Genomic DNA, 9,867 nt, shown 5'->3' on the forward strand with positions numbered 1-9,867 from the left:
AAATCACAACTCTGCATTTTAAAGGAAGGAATATTTAAAATTTACATTTCTCAGACTCTTTTGCTCTCAGCTTTCTGGATGTGGCATATGTTTGCCAGTGAAGCATACTATTATGAGATTTGGAAGGTGGATTAGGCAGAAGTCTTCTCCTGTGGTGGACTCTTGGGTTTCATGACATGACTATGGGTAGCAGTCATGTGTTCCCAAGACACTGAGCTTCTTTGGGACTCTAGAAGAGCTGTGACATCTTCAGTGGCTTCCTACAGGTTCCTGACCTCTTAAGTTAGTTGTCTGCACTGACTTCTGCTCCTCCAGTCTTCCTAACAGCTGTAAAGCACAATTCTCTTCAGTATGTGTGTATTCAATTATTTTTAAAATGCCTACAGTGATTTCTGATATTCCTCTCCCTTTATTGTCACCAAGAAGACTTCATTCCAAACCCTCAAACATTCTGTCCGACATTCCAGAAGGACAAATTTAAGATAGAATAGATAAACAGTAATAATACACAGAGCAATTTAAGGAACAGAAAGTCTTTTCTAACATTTCTCAAATTTAATAGCCTTGTGAGCGAAGCAATCAGCACTTTGTTGTTGTTGGTGAGTGCCATCAAGTTGATTCCGACCTATAGCGACACTGTATAAGGTTTCCAAGGAGCATTTTAGGACTAAATAATATTACAAATTGTTGAGGAACACCTTGAATTCAAGATTCTATTACAACAAGTGAAATATCTCTCTGCCAAATTTTGGGTACCTCCTAACACCCAGACTTTATAACAGCCAGTGAAGGGGAAGTAGAAAATTAACATTTTTTTTCTGGAAAGAGTTGTTGCTATTCTTAGGTGGCACCAATTCATATAAGACTCATAGCAACCCTATGCAGAATAGAACGAAACACTTCCTGGTCCTGCGCCATCCTTAGAATTGTTAAGCCTGAGCCCATTGCTGCTGCCACTGTGCCAGTCCATCTCATTGAGCGTCTTCCTCTTTTTTGCAGACCTGTAGCAAAAACTAAAGGCTTCAGTTCTTCGTGTCCTATTATTGGTACTGTGTTTCCCCATGGGTTTGGTTACATGGGATCACATGAACTTGGCTTCAGTTGCACTTAATGGTAAGAATAACGACATGCTTGTCAATAAGATAAGCCTCAACTTACGATGCCATTGACGTTGTTAAGTGTTGTCAAGTCGGTTTCAACTCATAGTGATCCTGTATAGTGTTTCTGAGGAATGTCTGGTGAGTTTGAACCACAGACCTTGAGGTTCAAACCAACCCTGCTATCCAGTGCATTATCCTGCCACGCTAGGACTCCATTCACAGCGACTGGTAAAAATCAGTACCCTTAATTCATGTTGGGCAAGTCAGGGCTAAAGTCCATGGATATCTTATACCTCATTACTGGCTCAAGTTTCAAAGTGAGTGGACCAAGAAATATATCTGAGATCATGGCATAGTCTTCAGGAAACAGTTTCATCTTCTCTGTTAGTATACATTTGAATCACGACTAGGGCAGGAGGGAAGGGACAAGCTTCCGTATTGAAGTCTAATTTCTGTCATGTGCTCACTTCCTCAGAATCTCTACAAGTGATGCTCCTTTTGAACAGCCTTGTGGCGGCTGGACAGTCAAATATCTTCGTCTGTTTTGTTGGTGTATTCTCACCACTGGTGCTTGTACAATGTCATTTGGCTGTAAAATGGAAAATCTGTCACCACACGAGTGCCAGCGGCAGTCTGCCTGCCGGAGAGACTGTCTTTACTACAAGTTGTAGTAGACTGACAAATGTGTGCTGCTGAAATGAGTTAGACTTGGACTTCATCTTGGTTGCATCACTTACTGAGTATTTAGTCACTGGTAAGGAGCTCTGGTAGCGTAGTGGTGACAAATCGGGCTGCGAACCTTAAGGTCAGCGGTTCGAAACTACCAGCTGCTCCGCGGGAGAAAGATGAGGCTTTCTACTCCCGTAAAGATTTACACCCTCGGAAACCCTGTACAGGGTCGCTATGGGTCGGAACCGACTCGATGGCACATAACAACAACAACAACAATGTCCTCTGACATAAATTGCATTATGTCCCCCTAAAAATATGACAACTTGTTGAGGCCATGATCCTCATTATTACATAATTATCTTCTATTTTGTGATTTGATGTAATATCTTTGGTTTTGTTATCTCTATTATGCTGATGAAGGACGACTGGTGGAACTGTGGGATAAGCACTGGATTGCATCTAACAGCAAATAACCATGTGTGATGTTGTTGAATATATTTTCACTCTTTGATAAAATGCCTCTGTATGAATAATGCAAAATTCTCAAAACCCCTCATAATCTAGATGAACCTTGGGGGCATCATGCTGAGTGAAACAAGATAATCAGATATATTGTGTGTGAGTCTACTATTATAAAGGTCAAGGAAAGGGTTACATACAGAAGAAAAAAGTATTTGATGTCACTGGGGATTTAAAGGGACTTGAAGGGAATCAGCAAGCAGTTAATAGTCACGAGTTGACTTGTGTAGAAGGAATGGGGTGACCAGCACAATCTCACTACAGAAAAGGAAGACTCAGAGCACTGTACAAGAGTCACCGATGATAAAGCTAAATACCAGTGGATACACATTCCTATATTAGCTGAAGTAACAAACAGGAATCCACAAGTGGAAACATACATATACTGGCAAGGAATAAAAACAAAACAGGCATGAGTAGGTAATAGGGACTATACTCACATTCATACATAGGCTTGATGTACCATATTTCTATAAACAGATTTATATGTGCTATAACATAACCATGTTTCTAATAGAGCAAACATGGGGCCCATTCCAAAGAGAGAATGTGGAAAACATCAGACAATATCATTAATATCACATGCAAATAAAATTTTGCTAAAGATAGTTTTAAAATGACTGCAGCAGGACATTGACAGGGAACCGCCAGAGGTTCAAGCTGGCTTCAGACAAGGACATGGAATGAGGGATCTCATTGCTGATGTCAGATGGATCTTGGATGAAAACAGAGATTACCACAAAACTGTTTACAGTACTTTACTGACCACGCAAAGCCTTTCGACTATGTGGATGATGACAAACTATGGATAACATTGTGAAGAATGGGCACTGAAGACACTTTGTTGGGCTCATGAGGAACCTGTACATAGATCGATATGCAGTCACCCAAACAGAACAAGGGAATACTGCTTGATTTAAATCAGGGAAAGTGTTTGCCGGGGTTGTATTCTTTCACCATACTTATTCAATCTGTATGCTGAACAATTAATCCAAGAAACTGGATTATTTAAAAGAGAACGTGGCATCAGGATTGAAGGAAGACTCATTAACCATCTGTGATATGCAGATGATACAACCTTACCAGAAGAACAATAAAATCTGTGCCTGAAGAAGTACAACCAGAATGTTCCTTAGAGGACAGGACGGTGAAACTTCCTTTCTCAGTGGACAAATATTGGAGGGAGCAGTCCCTGGAGCAGGCCCTCATGCTTGGTAAAGTAGAGGGTCAGCACAAAAGAGTAATGCTCCTAACCAGTGCATTGGCACAATGGCAGCAGGCACAGACTCAGGTGTAACAAGGATGGTGAGGATGGCGCAGGACCAGATAGTGTTTCATTCTATTGTGCATAGGGCTGCAATGAGTCGGAAGCCATTCTATGTCATCTAACAACAAGTAAGCACAGCTTTTGCTGTGTCCCAAAGATTTTGGTATGCTGTTTTTCATTCTCATATGGCTCAAGGCATTTAAAAAAAAAAGTTTTATGGTGAATTATGTGATAGTTTACATGGGACAACATTAGTTTTACATTCATCCTATCGTATATAGTTTCATTGCCATGGTTACAATCCCCTCCATGCATCATCAACCAACCAAAAGGTATACACTACAAGCCTGCCCCCTTGTCATCAGCACACAGCCCCTCTCCCTCTCTGGGTCTAAAGTCCCCAACTGCTCCATCACGCCACGTCATTGTCTCTGCCTCCATCTCAGGCATCACTGCTTCTCTGGGTAGGGACCCGCTCTCTGCTCTTCTCCCTTGATGGTCCCAGGGACCTCCGCTCCTAGACTGCAAAGTTAATCACTCCCCTCCTTGCTACAAAAAAGTCTACCTGTACATTTCCAACCCTCACAATCAGTTCTGTCAAGGCATTTAAAAAATTGTTCTATTACCCACTAGCCTTTAAGCAGGGTATTCAGGTATACCTGAATTTCCATGTATGTGATTTTTTTTTTTCTTGAGCTTCCTATTGTTGATTTCTAATTTCATAGCAGAAAAGTTGCATTGTAGTATTTTGATGTTTTTATATTTATTGAGGCATTTTTTGTGGTCTAACACCTGGTCTTCCATGTACTCTGGGAAAGAACATGTATTGTACTGTTGTTGGATGGACTTCTCTGTATACGTCTAAAAGGTCAAACTGATTGAATTGTGTTGTCCAGTTCTTCCATGTGTTTGTTGAATTACTTTCTGGTTATTCTGTCCTTCATTGAAACTGGTGTATTAAAATAATCTACTATTATTGTATCTCATACTTTGGACATATTGTCAGGAGGGACCAATCCCTGGAGGACATCATGCTAGGTAAAGTTGAGGGTCAGTAAAAAAAGGATGATTCCCAACAAGATGGATCGGCACAGTGACAACAGCTCAAGTTTAAGAACAATTGTGAGAATGGCGCTAGACAGTGTTTCATTTTGTTGTGTGTAATGTCGTTGTGAAGGAGCTCTGGTAGCGTAGTGGTTACGAATCGGGCTGCGAACCTTAAGGTCAGCGGTTCGAAACTACCAGCTGCTCCGCGGGAGAAAGATCAGGCTTTCTACTTCCGTAACCCTCGGAAACCCTGTACAGGGTCGCTATGGGTCGGAACCGACTCGACGGCACTTAACAACAACAACAACAATGTCGTTGTGAGTCAGAATGAACTTGACAGCACCTAACACCAACTGTTATTGTAGTGTTGTCTCTTTCTTCAATTTTAGTAGAGTTTGAATGATGTATTTTGGTACTCTTTCATTGGGAGCATGGATTTTTATTATGAATATATCCTCTTGTTTAATTGATACTTTAATTATTATTTAATGTCTTTGTCTCTTATGGTAGTTTTTGCCTAAATACTGAAGTTTTCTTCCAACAATTCTTTGACAATTTTTTCCTGTGTTTTTCTTTGTCTCTTTCTTTTCTGGAACCTGATCACCTGTAAGTTATTCTTCTTCATGATGTCCCACATGAACCTTAGACATTCCTTGGATTTTTTTTCTTTCTTTTTTCTAATTGTTATTCTAGCATACTAGTATTTAGAGATTTATCTTCAAGCTCACGAATTCAGGCTTCCATTGATTCAAATCTACTCCCTCTCCCTTTCAGTATACTGCCCATTTCTGAAATCGGAGTATGAGTCTTCTCTATGTCTATTTTCAGGTTTTGTGTTGTCTTTTGTCTTTCATCTATTTTGCTTGTTCTTGTTTTTTTCTTGCTTTCCTTGATATCTTTTTCATCTTTCAAAAGTACCTGAATGCAATTCTTTTTCAGGTAGCTCCAATGTCTTTTTTTCACTTGAAATCATTTTCGATGTTTTGGCTCTTCTTGTTGGTTGGAGCCATTCTGTCTTGTTTCTTTGTTTGAACTGAAATTGTCTGATGCGTCCAGGACCGAGTGTCATGATATTTGTATTTAATTGATGACTGTGTGTTTGTGTGCTCTTAGGTACTCACACCTGTCTCCTGAAGATGTGATGGGAGACTGGAAGCACAGGCACAATTCTCTGCTCACCATTCATCCAGCTTGGTTCAGTATGGGTTTGACTGCTTTTGGCTGTTCTTGTTGATCAGGTTTATTACAACTGGTATTCATTCTTTTCTATTGGGTCGAGCTGCAGAGGGTACGGATGTGGCTGGGCTGTATGGGTATAGTTGCTGTCCCCCATCAGGTGAGGCAAAAAGTATAAACATACAAGATGAAAAAAACAAATGACAAACAACTATGAATAAGAAAATACTACAGGAGAAAAATACTTCAAAAATAAACAGGGAGCTGCTGAAAAAAGAATGCAAAAAGGGAAATTAAAAATAAGAAGAGAGCAATGAAAGCAAATAGTTGACAGCAATGAAGAAAAGATAAAGAAACGAGAGAGTAATTTAAAAAAAGAAGAAGAGCAGAAAGAAAGGAGAAGCAGGAGAAATGAGAAACAAAGGGAAGAAAAAAACCTAAGTGGAGATAGCATAAAATACACAGGAAGGGAAGAAGAGGAAGAAGAAATAATAATGAAACAAAAACCATGAAAGAAGAAAGCCAAGGCGTGTGCCAGGCTCAGAGAGGAGAAGACTCTAGAGGACTCCTACAGTCAAGGAGCTCACACAGCAGGTAGTCAAGGGATGAGACAGTGGCGCTCCCGGTCCTAGATGGAGATCCTATAGGCTTAGGTGTTGGGCACCTATGAGAAGTGATTGGTGCAGACCCCAAAGCAGCTTGAATCAGGGTCTCTTTGGCCTAGATGGCAGTTGAGAACAGCTGACTATAAGACTTCCAGCTAGTCCAAGCCTGGCCAGGACCAGCTCTGCAGAATCCAAGCACTAGGTTGGTGCAGGTAGCACCCAACTCACAATAATGCTGTTCACCTCTGTGCCCCTCACCACTGTGAGATTCTGACTGCCCAGGGAGCATGAGCTTCACTGCAGGAGGATGAGGGTTGGGACTGGCCACCCCTCTGGTTACTAGGTTCATGTGGGGAAGAAGAGAATTTAGCACCTTTCTTGCCACCAATCACCTGTATGCTTCTGTGCTACCAAGCTGCCCTCTGCTTCCAAGCTGTATCTACCCAGCTGATACAGCTCACCCTGTTGGTGTCTTTTTTTTGCTGTGTCTATTCAACGTCCTCTCCAAGTAAACTTTCAATTCATGTCTCTGTCCCTACATCTGAAGCTCAGAGTTCCAGGACTGTGATATATACTTTGTATAATTACAATTGTATGGAATGTATCAAGACTTGTTTTATGACATAACATTTGATCTATTTCATAAATTTTCTTTGTATAAGTAACAGGAATACATACATTCTGTAATAAAGAACCATTAGCTCTTTGGACCAATTGTTTCTTTGAGTGTTTGATTTTCTTTACTCTTCTTGGTTCTGGATGGGGAAACACCAACATTGATCTTAGTTAGATGGTCTTTCACAAGGTTTAAGTCCTCAGTCTCAATTCAGCAAAGTGGAATGTATAATATTGTCTTTGTGGATTATATTATGCCTTTTGACGTAGATATGCCCTCAGACTGTAGTTCTAAGTCCTCAAGCCCAGTAGGTGACTTCTTCAAGTTGTTTGGTGATAGCTAAAAAGTTGCAGAATTTTGCATTGGCATATTCTCTTCTGTAAATAGTTTATATCATTTGTCCAATTTCCTAGTGGAATCTTTTTAGTTATTGACTTGCTGACAATTTTGCATATTAAGAAATTTACCTTAATATCTGCCTTATCTTTTCTGAATTTCCCCTTGAAGTTTACATATTATTTTGTTATTTTCTAAGCTCTGGTAGCGTAGTGTTTACGAATCGGGCTGTGAACTGCAAAGTCAGCAGTTCGAAACTACCAGTTGTTCCGCGGGAGAAAGATGAGGCGTTCTGCTCCTGTAAAGGTTTACAGCCTGGAAACCCTGTACAGGGTCGCTATGGGTCAGAATCAACTCGACGGCACTTAACAACAACAACAACATGCAAATAAGTTTCATATTTTTATCCAAGTATATTATTTCTTCATATTTTCTTGATTTTTTTTTAATAATAAGAGATCTTTTTTTCTTTATAGATCATTTTAAGATGGAGTTCTGGTGTGGTGCTGCAGATTAATGTGCTGGATTGCAAGGTTGGTTTGAACCATAAGGTTGGCAGTTCAAGCTCACCAAATAGTACTCAGAAACCTTATACAGGGTCTCTATGAATAGGAACTGACTCAAGGGCACTTAGCAACAACAAAAATTGAATGTACTACAAAAGTCACTCATTGGACATGTAAACTTCAAAGATTTCAGTAAATTTATAGATTTTTGCTACTATCACCACAAAAATCCAAATTTGGACGTTTTCACAACTCAAAAGAGTTTTCTATTTATACTTTAATTATATCCTAAACCAAGGTCTCTGCACCCATTTATCTGCTTTCTGTGTCTGTAGCTTTGTCTTCTCTATACACTTCATGTAAGTGGGCTCTTATGGCAGATAGTCTTTTATTTATTTATTTTTTAGTTTAATCTTTTTTATTTCAAGTGTATTTTGACAATCACAAATGGAGTTCTATAATTCAAAGTCAAAACACATTTATTCCTCTTAGTTTCATAATGTGAAAATATTCCAGAACATGCTTTCTAATGCAAGTTTTCTTGGCTGTTGTGCAGACTTTTTTTTTCCTTTTCAAAGATGTCTATTTTTATTGGAGAAAAGCAGGAAGAATATATAATACATAATATACTATTTTTTAAATGTTTGCTAAATATATTAAATTATATTAAGAATATAATTTAAACCCACTCCCTTCACACACAGAGTAGACAGGGATGGGCAACTTGGACATTGGCTACCCAAAATGGCGGAGTAGGGCTACAAAGGCAAGAAATGACTGGCTTACAAGCTTTCAAGAGGGAACCTAGAGACAGGGGGCCTGGAGGAAGGCAGACTTTCCAATGAGTAGCACCCAATCTGCCTAGACAGAGTTGATGAAATAAAATGCAGATGGGTCTCTTGCGATACAATAGTGAATACTTGTTATCAGGACTGATTGTGAAGGTTGGAAATGTAGACATTTTATAGCAAGGAAGGAAGTGATTAACTTTTCAGTCTAGGAGCAGAGGTCCCTAGGACCATCAATGGAGAAGAGCTGAGAGCGGGACTCCACCCAGAGAAACAGTGATGCCTGAGATGGAGGCAGAGACAATGACATGGAGCGATGGAGCAGCTAGGGGCTTTAGATCCAGAGAGGGAGACTGACTGTGTGTTGAAGACTGGGGGGTGGAGGGGATAGTGTAGGGGGCAGGCTTGCAGGGTATACCCTTTGGTTGGTTGATGATACATGGAGGGGATTGTAACCATGGCAATGATATGATGTATGATAGAATGAATGTAAAACTAATGTTCTCCTATGTAAACTATCATATAATTCACAATAAAACACTAATATATATATAAAATTAAAAACAACACTATTATAAATCTCATTTCCCCAATGTTCTGATAGATACTTAATGAAAAAATGTGTAGAGCCAAATAGAAAACTTTATAATCAAGAGGAGAAAACTTCATAGAAAATTTAAGGGGCATATTAATAATATTAATGCTTTATTTTCCTGAAAGAGTTTCCTTTTTTGAACAATTAGATCTAGCATTTAACTATATCAGAAGTCTAAACTTGTTTAGAATTTTGATGTGGTTAAATCATCAGACAGACAGGTGATATTCTCTTGAATAAAAATTGAATTTGAACCATTCATTCAAGTACTGGTTGACCCCATGCTAGTTAAAGACAAAGAAATTATGTCTAAATATGTTAGTCTGTTACTAACAGACTCATTATCCTCTTGGGAACATAATAACTAATTTCAGTATGTTTTTTATATTTTCTTCTTTTGTCATTTTATTTATTACTAGACATTTTCCCTTTACCATTGTTGTTTCTTGATGGTTTATTGGCTTACCTTAGCATCTATTTTAGGTGAATAAGCCAGACTCCCTAGCTACTTCATAAACTCCCTGTGAGCAGGAGCCACATAAAACATATCTTTTGTTTCTTCTAGTTCCAGAGAAGGTATTTTAACAGCTCCAGAGTGCTCCTTGGAGACCAGGATGGCCAAACTTCGTCTCTCATACTA

The sequence above is a fragment of the Chrysochloris asiatica genome, unplaced genomic scaffold, assembly GCF_000296735.1.
Source record: "Chrysochloris asiatica unplaced genomic scaffold, ChrAsi1.0 scaffold00038, whole genome shotgun sequence".
Classification (NCBI taxonomy): Eukaryota; Metazoa; Chordata; class Mammalia; order Afrosoricida; family Chrysochloridae; genus Chrysochloris; species Chrysochloris asiatica.